Source organism: Heterodontus francisci, chromosome 2 (genome assembly GCF_036365525.1).
Source record: "Heterodontus francisci isolate sHetFra1 chromosome 2, sHetFra1.hap1, whole genome shotgun sequence".
Lineage (NCBI taxonomy): Eukaryota > Metazoa > Chordata > Chondrichthyes > Heterodontiformes > Heterodontidae > Heterodontus > Heterodontus francisci.
Window position 1 is genome coordinate 67,677,105 of NC_090372.1, and position 12,486 is coordinate 67,689,590.

Here is a 12,486-nt window from a genome sequence, read left to right on the forward strand (position 1 = left end):
TGTAAATACCCTACCACCACACTCCCACTGGCAAACACTGTCAACTCCCAGAACTATTCATGTGCTGAGTTACCCAAGTTAAGTACCATCAGTTGCATATTGCCAATGGTTTTTTTTTTTAACTTCTGCATGTTTGTATCATATATCCAACTTTTGAGTATATGTGCCATTTTACATCCTTATATTTGTACAAGTTAAGAAGTACTTACCTCTAACTACGACAACAGCTTTATTCCATTTAATTCATATATTTTTTCAAATCTACCTTTCTTAATGGAAGTTACATCAGAGGATACGACTTATTTTTTATGGGCAGTAATTTAGCCATATTTATGCCTAATGACTGGCGAACTTGTTTTTTCTGACAATTCACATATGTTATTTGTCATGTCCATCGCAAGGGCAAGATCTTTAGCAGACTTGAAAGTTAAATGTTTTTCTGATAGAAGCTTCTTTTGAACAGATTCACTCCTCAGCCCATAGTCAAAATAATCTTGTAGAAGCATGTTTTTAAAAATGCCTAAAGGAGGTTAGCTGTTTTAAAGCAATAATGTAAATGTAAACAGTTTTCCCTTCATTGTTTTTTTTAATTCATTCATAGGATGTGGGCGACGCTGGCCAGGCCAGCATTTATTACCCATCCCTAATTTCCCTTGAGAAGGGGGTGGTGAGCTGCCTTCTTGAACCGCTGCAGTCCATGTGGGATAGGTACACCCACAGGGCGATATAGTTCCAAGTCAGGATGGTGTGTGATTTGGACGGGAACTTGCAGGTGGTGGTGTTCCCATGCATCTGCTGCCCTTGTCCTTCTAGTTGGTAGAGGTTGCGGGTTTGGAGCCTTGGTGCATTGCTGCAGTGCATCTTGTAGATGGTACACGCTGCTGCCACTGTGCGTCGGTGGTGGAGGGAGTGAATGTTTGTAGATGGGGTGCCAATCAAGCGGGCTGCTTTGTCCTGGATGGTGTCGAGCTTCTTGAGTGTTGTTGGAGCTGCACCCATCCAGGCAAGTGGAGAGTATTCCATCACACTCCTGACCTGTGCCTTGTAGATGGTGGACAGGCTTTGGGGAGTCAGGAGGTGAGTTACTCGCCTCAGGATTCCTAGCCTCTGACCTGCTCCTGTAGCCACAGTATTTATATGGCTACTCCATTTTTGTTTCTGGTCAATGGTAGCCCCCAGGATGTTGATAGTGGGGGATTCAGCGATGGTAATGCCGTTGAATGTCAAGGGGAGATGGTTAGATTCTCTCTTGTTGGAGATGGTCATTGCCTGGCACTTGTGTGGCGCGAATGTTACTTGCCACTTATCAGCCCAAGCCTGGATATTGTCCAGGTCTTGCTGCATTTCTACACAGACTGCTTCAGTATCTGAGGAGTCACAAATGGTGCTGAACATTGTGCAATCATCAGCGAGCATCCCCACTTCTGACCTTATGATTGAAGGAAGGTCAGTGTGATTGCATTTGTGAGCCATCTGTGATCATAAGGCTTTCAGCCTAAAGCGTGGCTACCCACCCGAACCTGACCAGACCCGACGACGTGTGTCGGGTTCAGGTCAGTCGGGTCTCTCTTCCGGTTCCAGCATTCGGGCTCGAGTCAAGTCGGGCTGGATGTGGACAGTGCTGCCTTGCTCTACAAATGAACCTTCAGGACATCAAGGCGGGAAATGTGCAGTCTGGAATGCACACTCTGCAATAAAGCCTGGCTACCCAATCAAATCCGATTACGTGTCGGGTTCGGGTCGGGTCGGGCATTTAAAAAAATTAAAGGACTCGGGCCCAGGTCGGGTTGGGGTTGGCTGTTGTCGGGTCGGGTTTTAATTTTATACCTGAGCCAGGCTTTATTTCAGCCTGTAATATTGTTCAAAAGATTTTTGGGGTCTTTTCAAGGGTCTTTAAGTTGTTGTTAATAAACATGGAGGTAGATAACCATAACAAAATACTGTCCTCATTTTCAACCATCCAGTACTCTAGCCATTCCAAACACAATTCAAGATCCTTTATTATTTGCATCATATTTAGTGGTTTCCCGATGTACAACATTTGAACATTACTTATAGCCTAATAATCTGCAAAAGCAATAAATTCACCAGTAATCTACAAAGCTTGTTTTTTTCTTATCCAGAGAGCAAAGGACTGTGGATGCTGGATATTTGAAATATGAACAGAAATGCTGGATATACTCCACAGGTCTGGCAGCATCAATGGAGAGAAACAGAGTTAATGAAACATAGTTTTTATTTCTTTTTTCTTATCCTTGTTTTCATGAAAATATCTTGGTAGTAACTGTGTGTGCTAAATCACATCAGGCCCACCTCCAACAGTAACTCAGAAAAATGAGGCTTTTTATCATTACAAAAGCCTTCCTACCATATTCACACCCTCCTGATACTTTCAGGTCAAAGTCGTGCTTCCTCTCTGATTACAAACTGGAACCACCAGATGGCAATAATCCCTATCCAATTTTACATATCAATACATTACACTTTACATCTCAGAAAGCACTCATTTGTTACCCTCTTGTACTGTATGTCAACAGGACACTTGCACTGCAGCGAAAGACTATTTTTAAAAACATTTTAACAAGAATAAAGAATCACAGTCATAGGTCATCTTGCTGCAAAATATATCTGAACAATAAGACATTGATGTTATGTTTTGTCTCTCATGGCACAATAAAAAGATCAAGAAGTTTTAAAAAATGAGATACAGATTTAAAGCACACTTTTTTTTTCCATTTTCCTCGTTACCCTTAGACCTGACAACTCGAATGCACACTTGGCTGGTCTCCCACATTCTGCCCTCCATAAACTTGAGGTCATCCAAAACACTTCTGCCCGTGCCTTAACTCACACCAAATCCCGTTCACCTATCACCCCTATGCTCGCTGACTTACATTGGCTCCTGGTCAAGCAACATCTTGATTTTAAAGCTCTCATCCTTGTTTACAAATCCCTCCATGGCCTTGCCCTCCCCCACAATCTCTGTAATCACCTCCAACCCCACAACCCTCCAAAATATCCCGCTCCTCCAATTCTGGCCTCTTGAACATCCCCAAATTTAATTGCTCCATCATTGGAGGCTGTGCCTTAAGCTACCTGGGCCCTAAGCTCTGGAATTCCTTCCCTAAACTTCTCTGCTTCCCTGCTTTCCTTCTTTAACACACTCCTTAAAACCTACCTCTTTGACCAAGCTCATCTGGCGTCATATTTTGTTTTATAAAGCCCCTGTGAAGCGCCACAGGGTGTTTTATTACATTAAGGGTGCTATATAAATACAAATTATAAGCAGTAATGGCACAGTTGAATTCCTTCTGGTAAATGATCCAAAGTGTGGACCTCATTACATGCAACCTAATAGTTTGAGTTTCATCCTGGACTCCTGACAGCTGGATTCACAACTGAAGCTCAATGTTTGACATTGAAAATAAGTTAAGTTGCCTCCCTACCAGCATCAGCTTAACACCCGCGTCTCTTTCCCCGAACACACTTCTGGATCAACAGATCTTATTAGGTAAGGGTATCAACAACATCTTGCATTTATACAGTGCCTTTCAAAGAAAGAGTTGTGATCTTTGATGTTCATTACAGATATCTCAAAGCGCTTCACAGGAGTGTCATCATCTGAAAGGAGAGAGAGCCAGAAAGGATTAGGGAGGAAATTTCAGAGCTTCAGGCCTAGGCAACTAATGACGTGGCTGTCAATGGTGGAGCGATTAAAATCAGGGATGCACAAGAGGCCATATTTAGAGGAGTGCAGAGATCTTGAAGGGTTGTAGGACTGGAGGAGATTGGTGTAAATTAGGATATAGGCTGCAGAGTTTTGGATGACTTCAAGTTTATAGTGGGAGGTTGGCAGGACAGTATTTGAAATATTCAAGTCTAGAAGTAACAAAGGGTTTCAGCAGCAGATGAGTTGAAGCAGGGACAGAGTCAGACGATGTTACAGAGGTGGAAATAGGTAGTTTTGGTGATGGAGCAGATAAGATGTTGGAAGACCTTCTCGGGTCAAATAGAATGGCAAGTTTGCGAATTGCCAGGATTAGCGTCCAGGAAAAGTGATGGAGAACAGAGTTCTGGTGGAGATCAAAGTCTGCCCAACATTAAGCTGGAGAAAATTTTGGTTTATCCAAGTCTGGATGTCAGACAAGCAGCGTGACAAATCAGAGGCAGTGAACAGGCCAAAAGAGCTGGTGATGAGGTGAAGCTGGATGTCATCAGCATACATGTGGAAGCGGACATTGGCCACAAAATTCAGTTGCGTAGAGCTTGTTTTGTCTGCACTACGGGTGTCATTTTGTCTCCAAAATGGCGTCCACAGCTCAAGCACACACAACTGGTTGGCTAACCAGGCACTATTTTGGTCAGGGCATTAGTCCACATGCAGGGAGCATCCAATGGAAGTATGCAGAGAAAGCAGATCATGACATCAATCAGCAGATAATATTGATTTAGGGCCAGTGCTGCAATTTTGGAGCTCAACGCTCCAGCTAATAACCCTCCTTAATCTTGCACAGCTGAACACGTGGTCAGCTGGAAAAAGCTGCTATTTAAAGGGATCATCAACTACTTTCAGGTTAGTTGCTGATAGACTTCAGTTGTCTCTTACTGCGATTGTAGAAGTGTTTGTTGGTTTCCAGAGTTGCTTAATGTTACTGAAGTCTACAGGAAATGGTATGGCACGTGCTGAAGGATTTTGGTCTGACCTCAGGGATACTGCAGAAACCAATTGCTCTCAATCATGTGTGCAGTACTTTGCATTCCCCTTGGCCTACAACATGATGCTAACCAGAGGTGACAAGCTGCTGGAAGAGAGAGGAGGAGGGGGGGGGAGCAGAGCTCTCAGCAGGAGGCCATATCTTCCCGGCTGCGTTTGCTGACAATGCCTCCATTAGGTGGCGCTGCAATGGCACATGCGCAATTGCAGCCTATGCCACTAAACCACAGTCTGCGATGTCAGGCAGCTGCCAGGATTAAAGATGGTGCTGCTCAAATAATCATACGATGGCAACCTAAACACATGGCAGCACGCAATGGCCAGAGGGGAGGGAGCAAGTGGTCCGGGGAGGGAGCGAGCGGGCCGGGGAGGGGAGGGAGCGAGCGGGCCGGGGAGGGAGCGGGAGAGGAGGGAGCAAGTGGGTGGGCGGGCAGTCAACGAGCTGGCGGGTGGGTGAGCCAGTGGTCGGGGGGTGGCAAGCAGGAGGTGAGCGAGCGGGCCGGGTGCTGTGAGCGAGCGGGTGGGGGGGGGGGGGTGAGCGAGCAGGCGGGCAGCGGGGGTCAGGAGAGGGCAGCGGGGGGAAGGAGGAGAGCGCACCCGTCACCAGCAATGTCTTCGGCCGCACTCTCCCCACACCCGCTCTCTACCCGCTCCCGAGACCCCCTCTTCCCCCACCCCTGCTCTCTCCCCACTCCCCAGACCCCCTCTTCCCCCCACCCCTGCTCTTTCCGGCCCGGATCCCCCCACCATTTGTCCGCGTTACGCGATGACGTCATCTGCCAACCAGTCCCGGCACTGCGGAACGCACCGCATGCGCAGAGGGTAGGAACAAATCTGCGCATGTGCGCAGATTGGCGCAGTTGGATGACGTAAGCTGCCGGCTGCGTTGTCAGTAATCACTTTGTATCTTTCCAGAGTGTTCGGGGAGTATTTCTTCTACCTGTGCATCAGTGAGGAACAGTGGGCCGGATTTTCATGTTGGGGACAAGAAATGAAAATTGGGACCGTTTACGAGTCCTGAACCTGTCCCCGGCAGGGAAGCAGAAATGAGTCTCAAGTTTCATGAAGCAACCCTTTGATTGATATGGAGACACATTTTGGTGGCCAATTAGTAGCTGTGGGGCAGGGGGATGGAGGCAGGCCAACTGAAGTGCGGGCCCGATTTAAACTCTACAGTAAACACAGTATTTGAGGAACCAACTAGAGAATGGTCTATTTTAGATCTGGTATTGTACAATGAGATAGGGCTAATTAATCATCTCATTGTAAAGCAGCCTTTAGGGAAGAGTGACTATAATATGATAGAATTTTACTTTTAAGTCTGACCCTATCCATTAGAAGCTGCATGTTTCAGTGCTGACAGGTTCTCAGTAGCACTATGGCTCTGATCCATTCTAAGGGGCCAATAAGTGCCCTGGGCACACGCTGCTCCCATGTTCAGGAGCAGCATGCGCCCTGAGGCTTCTGAGCTGTTGTATCTGCTGGAGGGTGAACCCAGAGGCCTATCCTGAAGGTTGGTGGTTGCACACACCTTTGCCAGAATGTATGAGGTCATTGAACCTTTTACTACACTAGATCCAGTTTTGTTTCACAATGCTTCTTCCGCTGACATTGCCAGCTATCTCAACCCAGGCTTGTTTAGTCTGACCTGCTCCTGCCACCCTCCAGGAAAATGTATTCCCTCCTCTCCCTCATGGCCTCAAGCATCATCTCCAGATTGTTATCTGAGAGCTGGGAGGGGCTGCCCTGCCCCAGGTGCCAGGCCTCTGGCTTTCCATTAATATCACTGCACACTGCAGGCCACTCTAAATCTCACAGGAACTCTTCTGCTTACTTCCTTAGGATTCAAACAGCAGCAACAGCAATGGCTGCCATGGGGAGTTTAAATCAGGCCCACACTTCATCTGGCCCACTTCCGCTTCCACCCTCAAGGCCTCTATTGGCTGCTGAACCTGACTCCAATCCAATTAAAGGGTTGTCCTGCAGAAATTGTGAGTTAATCTTCTTCCTTCAGGAGTGGATCCAGGACCCGAAAACAGTCCCGACTTCAATTTCCCATCACCAAGGCGAAAATTCAGCCCCTATTTTTGCATAAGGGAGGTCACTGAGGTTCTCTATTCAAAGAGAGCTACTTACATTTCATTCTCTCTTCCCAGAGAGAAACAGGCAGAGTGAACGTGTGGTTTTGTGGGGACTGCAGTCTTCACAAACTTCAAGGTGCTATTGACAGCACATATGTTACTCTGTGGGTGCTGCATGTCGATTCTGAGATGTACCGCAACCAAAAGGGATTCCATACCCTCAATAACCAGCTGGTGTGGAACCATATCATCCAGCATACCATCCACCATATCATTCAGCATATCATCCCCAGCATATCATCCAGCATATTATCCAGTATATCATCCACCATATCATCCAGTATATCATCCAGCATATCATTCAGCAAATCATCCAGCATATCATCCACCATATCTTCCAGCATATCATCCAGCGTATTATCCACCATATCATTCAGCATATCATCCAGTACATCATCCAATGTATCATCCAGCATATCATCCACTGTATCATCCAGCATATCATCTATCATATCATCCAGCATATCATCCAGCATATAATCCACCATATCATCCAGTATATCATCCAGCTCAATGCTTGGTATCCTAACAGCAGTCATGATGTTTTCATTCTGCAGCAGGCCCCCTGTATCATCTGCATTTTTTATATTCGTTCATGGGTTGTGAGCATCGCTGGCTAGGCCAGCATTTTTGCCCATCTTTAATTGCCCTTGGGAAGGTGGTGGTGAGCTTCCTTCTTGAACCACTGCAGTCTGTGTGGTAAAGGTACTCACACAGTGCTGTTAGATAGGGAGTTCCAGGATTGTAACCTAGCAACCATGTAGGGAGTTCCTTTCCTCACTCAAAGGCACCCCCTACACTCATGTTCGTGACACCAGAATTACAAATGTATGACTTGAACAGAATAATCAGTGAGACAAGTTTCTTCTGATAACTCACAATCACTATGTTGAATTATACACAATCCTTAGAGAAGGGTTACACACAGCAATCACAAGTTACAGTTGCAACTACAATTACGTTACCCAGGACCCTGTCCTGTTCGAGGCTAAATCACTATTCCTAACTTAATTTCCTAACTTAATAGTTACAATCACCCCTGGGTTGGTCTGCTGATGGTGCTCATAGGTCCCTCGGTGGAATTGACCAAGCTCTACCATCTTCCTTGACTGCCTACAGGAACAGTAACATACCCCAATCTCCCTTTACATTTGTACCATTTTCTTGCTGCTGGCTTGGCCATCTTGTCTCCAAATTGCTCCAAACCTTTAGTTCTGATTGGCAACTTATGTCCTCCTTCTTGCTATTCCTTTTTTAAAATAAAAGCTCTTCTGCAAAAGATACAGAATCACCTATTTCCTGCTGATAATCAATTTCAGGAAGGCCAGTCTTTCACACTTCTTGAATCCTTGGATTTACACAGTACCTGAGCCCATCTCCTTCCTTCGTCTGGTTCTTAAGGTCATCAGGCGCTAATCCCTTCCTCTATTGTGGTTGCAAGACATATATGCTTATTGTGCCCTGAATTCTCGAATGGGCTATGTGACTGTCAGCTTCCACTGAAACTTGTAACTACACAGAATCTCAAACAAGGAATTAACCCTTTGTTGTCCTTCAACAGTGAAGGAATAACATTATATTTCCAAGTCAAGATGATGGGGAACTTGAATGTGGTGGTGTTTCCATGTACTTGCTATCCTTGTTGCTCTAGGCAGTAGAGTCATGGGTTTGGAAGGTGCTGTCAAATAAGCCTTGACAGATTGCTGCAGTGCATCCTGTAGATGGTACACACTGCAGCCATGATGTACCAGTGGCAGAGGGAATGAATGTTTAAAGTGGTGGATGGGCTGCCAATCAAGTGGGCTGCTTTGTCCTGGACAGGGGTTGGCAACGTGTCTGTACATGGCCACCAGTGTCCGTGGTAATACATTTTGAGGTCCATGACTATTAATTTCAGAGATGAGAAATTTCCCATTGGCTTCTTTCCGATCAGGCTGGCTTTAAAAAAAACCACACTGTCTGTTTCACAGCTCAATTGGAATTTCTACGCTCAGATCTTTATCCAATGCTCATTAACACTCCTTTCCATATTCACAGCTGACAGGTGTTGCACGAGAGCGGGGACAGCGGCTTCTGAACTTTGGACAGATTCAAGGTTTTTTGGCGAGCTTTTAAAAGAAACGGAACCTGCCGGAAAACTCCAAATCTGTCTGAAGTTCGGAAACAAGTGTTCCCACTCCCATTACCTGTCAGGACAGCTTTGGGGTTTTCTGGCGGGTTCCGATTTTTTTTTAAAGCCCATTGGAAAATCAAGAGAGAAAGAGGGCACAGAGAGAGAGAGAGAGTGAGGGGTGGGCAGTGTTGGGAGCAGAGAGAGAGAGCAGAGAGAAGGGAGGAGAGACAGAAAGGGGCAGAGAGAAGGGGCAGAGAGAGAGAGGGAGTGGCGGGCAAAGAGAGAGGGGAACATAGAGAGAGAGGGGCAGAGAGAGAGCGGGACACAGAGAGAGGGTGGACAGAGAGAGAGTGGAAGGCTGGCAGAGAGAGGGGAGAGACAGATGGAGAGGGGCACAGAGAGAGAGGGGCAGAGAGAGAGGGGGAAGAGAGGGGGCAGAGAAAGAGAGGGGTCAGAGAGGGGGGGCAGAGAAAAGGGACGGGGCAAAGACAGCGGGGGTCAGAGAGAAAGGGGGCAGAGAGAGAGAAAGGGGTGAGGGGGCAAAGAGAGAGAGAGGCAGAGAGGGGGACAAAGAGAGAGGGCGGAGAGGGAGATGGGGACAGACACAGAGGGGAGGGGGCAGAGAGAGAGGGGGAATAGAGAGAGGGACAGAGAGTGGGGATAGAGAGAGAGAGGGGAGGGTGCAGAGAGAGAGGGGGCAGAGAGAGAGTGGGGGGGGGCAGAGAGTCAGAGAGGAGAGGACAAAGAGAGAAAGAAGGGAGGGAGCAGAGAGAGAGAGGGGAGGGGGCAGAGAGAGGGTGGAGAGAGAGGGGGAAGAGTGAAAGGGGGAACAGAGAGAGAGGAGGGGCAGAGAGAGAGAGGGGCCATGGGCAGAGAGAGAAGGGGTGGGCAGAGAGAGAGGGGGAACAGTAGAGAGGGACAGAGAGAGTGGGAGAACAAAGAGACAGAGGGCAGAAAGAGGGGGAGAGTGGGCAGAAAAAGAGAGGGTGACGGAGAGAGAGGGGAAAGAGAGAGAGAAAGGTCAGAGAGAGGGGGGGCACCGCGGGGGGGGGCAACATAAAGGGGAGAATACAGAGAAGGAGGGGGAGAAAGACAGACAGACAGAGAGAGAGAATGAGCAAGATAGATGGACATCAAACTGTAATATTCTGCATCGCTACAAGAAGTGTGTGGGCAGACAGTGACTACTTGTGCAAGCAAAAAAAAGTCAGATATCTCACTAAATCAACATAGTAACGAGAAAGCAAGGCAATAAATTAGTCTTCTCATTTAAAGCTTCTTCACAAAATTTCACATTTATGGTTGTTTTGATTAATAGTAAGATACATTTTTAATGCCTTAATCTTTCCGAAATTGTCTCACTGGCCCCCTGTGTGAGTCAAAAATTGTAATATGGCCCCACATGCAAAAAGGTTGGACACCCCTGTTCCAAGCCTTTAACCTTGTGTTTTAAAATAACCTAGCAGCTAGATTATTTTAAAACACAAGTTTAAAGGCTTGTGTTATGTAATTCATTTTAAAATGGCAAAAGTCACTTACAGAGTGTTTAGATTTCTATACTCTGGCACACATCACTTTCATCTGGGACACAAGCTCAGTGACTTTTGCTATCCATTTGGAATCTCATTGTTCCAGAACTTGTATTGAGGGGAAAACAGGCAAGAAAATCCAAGGGATCGCCAGAAATCAGCACTGTAAGTTCCTCATGAATACAAGAGTACAGTGTAATGGGGCTGTGTGATATTGGCAAAAACAGGATGCTGCTGTCCCATATAAAATAGATAGTAAATAGAAAGTAATGGATAGCTTTAATAAATCTTAATCTATGATGAACTTTCTACAATTCCTTAACAAAATCCATGCTGCATTTTCAGTTTTAAAAACTGTCAGGGAAGACATAGTAAAAAAAAATATGTTTCAATGACCATGTTAGAAACAGTTATTAACTGTTTTTTTGCTGCGAATTGGATTAAAGGACAAGTTTTACAAGTACGTCAAAGATCAGTAACTGCAATGTGCCTCATTTACTATTCAGTTTGAGAGCATATAACCTGAGTGATCAATGTCAGTTGAAAGTTGTCCGTATCACATAATTGCATTATGTTAAAAGTGCACCTTTGCTAACAGGATTTAGCTTGGGCATAAATTGGTTAGTCTGGAATACAATCTTACAGCTAGTGAGTAAACAATTTGTAACTGAATAATATATGCAGTAACAACCACTCAACTTTTTGTAGCAGAGCTTTTTGTTAATTATCTTGTCAGAGCTGAATCCGAATCGACAGTGATAGACTGAGATATAGACATAAGTGAATTTAAGAGAATCATTTAATTGGAGGAACTGAAGAGCGTTCTTTATTTGTAATTGTGCTTATCTAATTTTGTCACTAGCTTTGGTGAGCAAGTGACATTTTGTCCATGAGAGATTCTGTTGTTTTTGTATTTTAGAATCCTGGACCTAGTTTAACAGCCTGTCAAGATAAATAAACTAGTCTTGGCTACCAACCATTAATCTCTCTGTCCCGACTGTCCCACTCTGCTTTTCTGTTTTACATGACTCTTCTGAAGTACTATTCGCTCCATCCTATAAAATTCTCCTGATTTGGAGATCACTGCCCTTTTGTTGGCTGTCCTGTCTTCAGAAACATATTAGCAGGTGGAGAAGTTGCACAAACATCATGGGTTAAATTGTCTTGTGACAATAGCAATGTGAGAAATTGTCCACCTTTCTATTGCTGATTTTTCTACTGCCTCACCTCAATAACCAGAATAACAATCCTCTCCTTGAGTTTCATGGTTTATTGGATGAATTTTGACTCCTGACACAGTGTGAATGCACAGAGGTAATCCGATAAGGTCCATCTACCATCTATGACATGGTGTAGCTAGCTCTATTCTGTCAACAAAAGTAATTCGCATTGGCATTGCATACTATTTTGCTTGCTAGATAGTTAATAGTTGTCCTGCTCTCCATTGATGTTTGTCTGCTTAGCTACTTCATTTATAGGGAGAAATGTGTTTGATGGCATTGGATTGGCTATACACTTTATATATAATTAATTGCTCCCATGTCCATGGTTAAGTCAATAATTTTGTCAAATGTCCGTGGTGTAACATGTCGGTGCCTATCCCTGCTCCTGGATGGTGTTTCTTGAGTGTTAGAGCTGCACTCATCCAGGCAAGTGAAGAGTTTGCCATCATAACTTGGGCCTTGTAGATGTTGGAAAGTTTCAGGGCTGGGGAGGAGGGGGGTCAGGAGATCAGTTACTCGCCACAGAATACCCAACCGCTGACCTACTCTTGAAACCACCAAGAAAAATAGAGGGTAGCTATTGGGTGACAAGGGCTATCTGCTGACCACATGGCTCATAACACCAATATATAGCCAAAGCCATGCTGCCTCACAAAATGTGATCGAGCAGACCATTGGGGTGTTTAAGTAACGTTTTCACTGCCTGGAACCCTCATCAGGAGTCCTGCAGTGCTGGGCAGAATGAGTGCCAAGACTCATGGCAGTC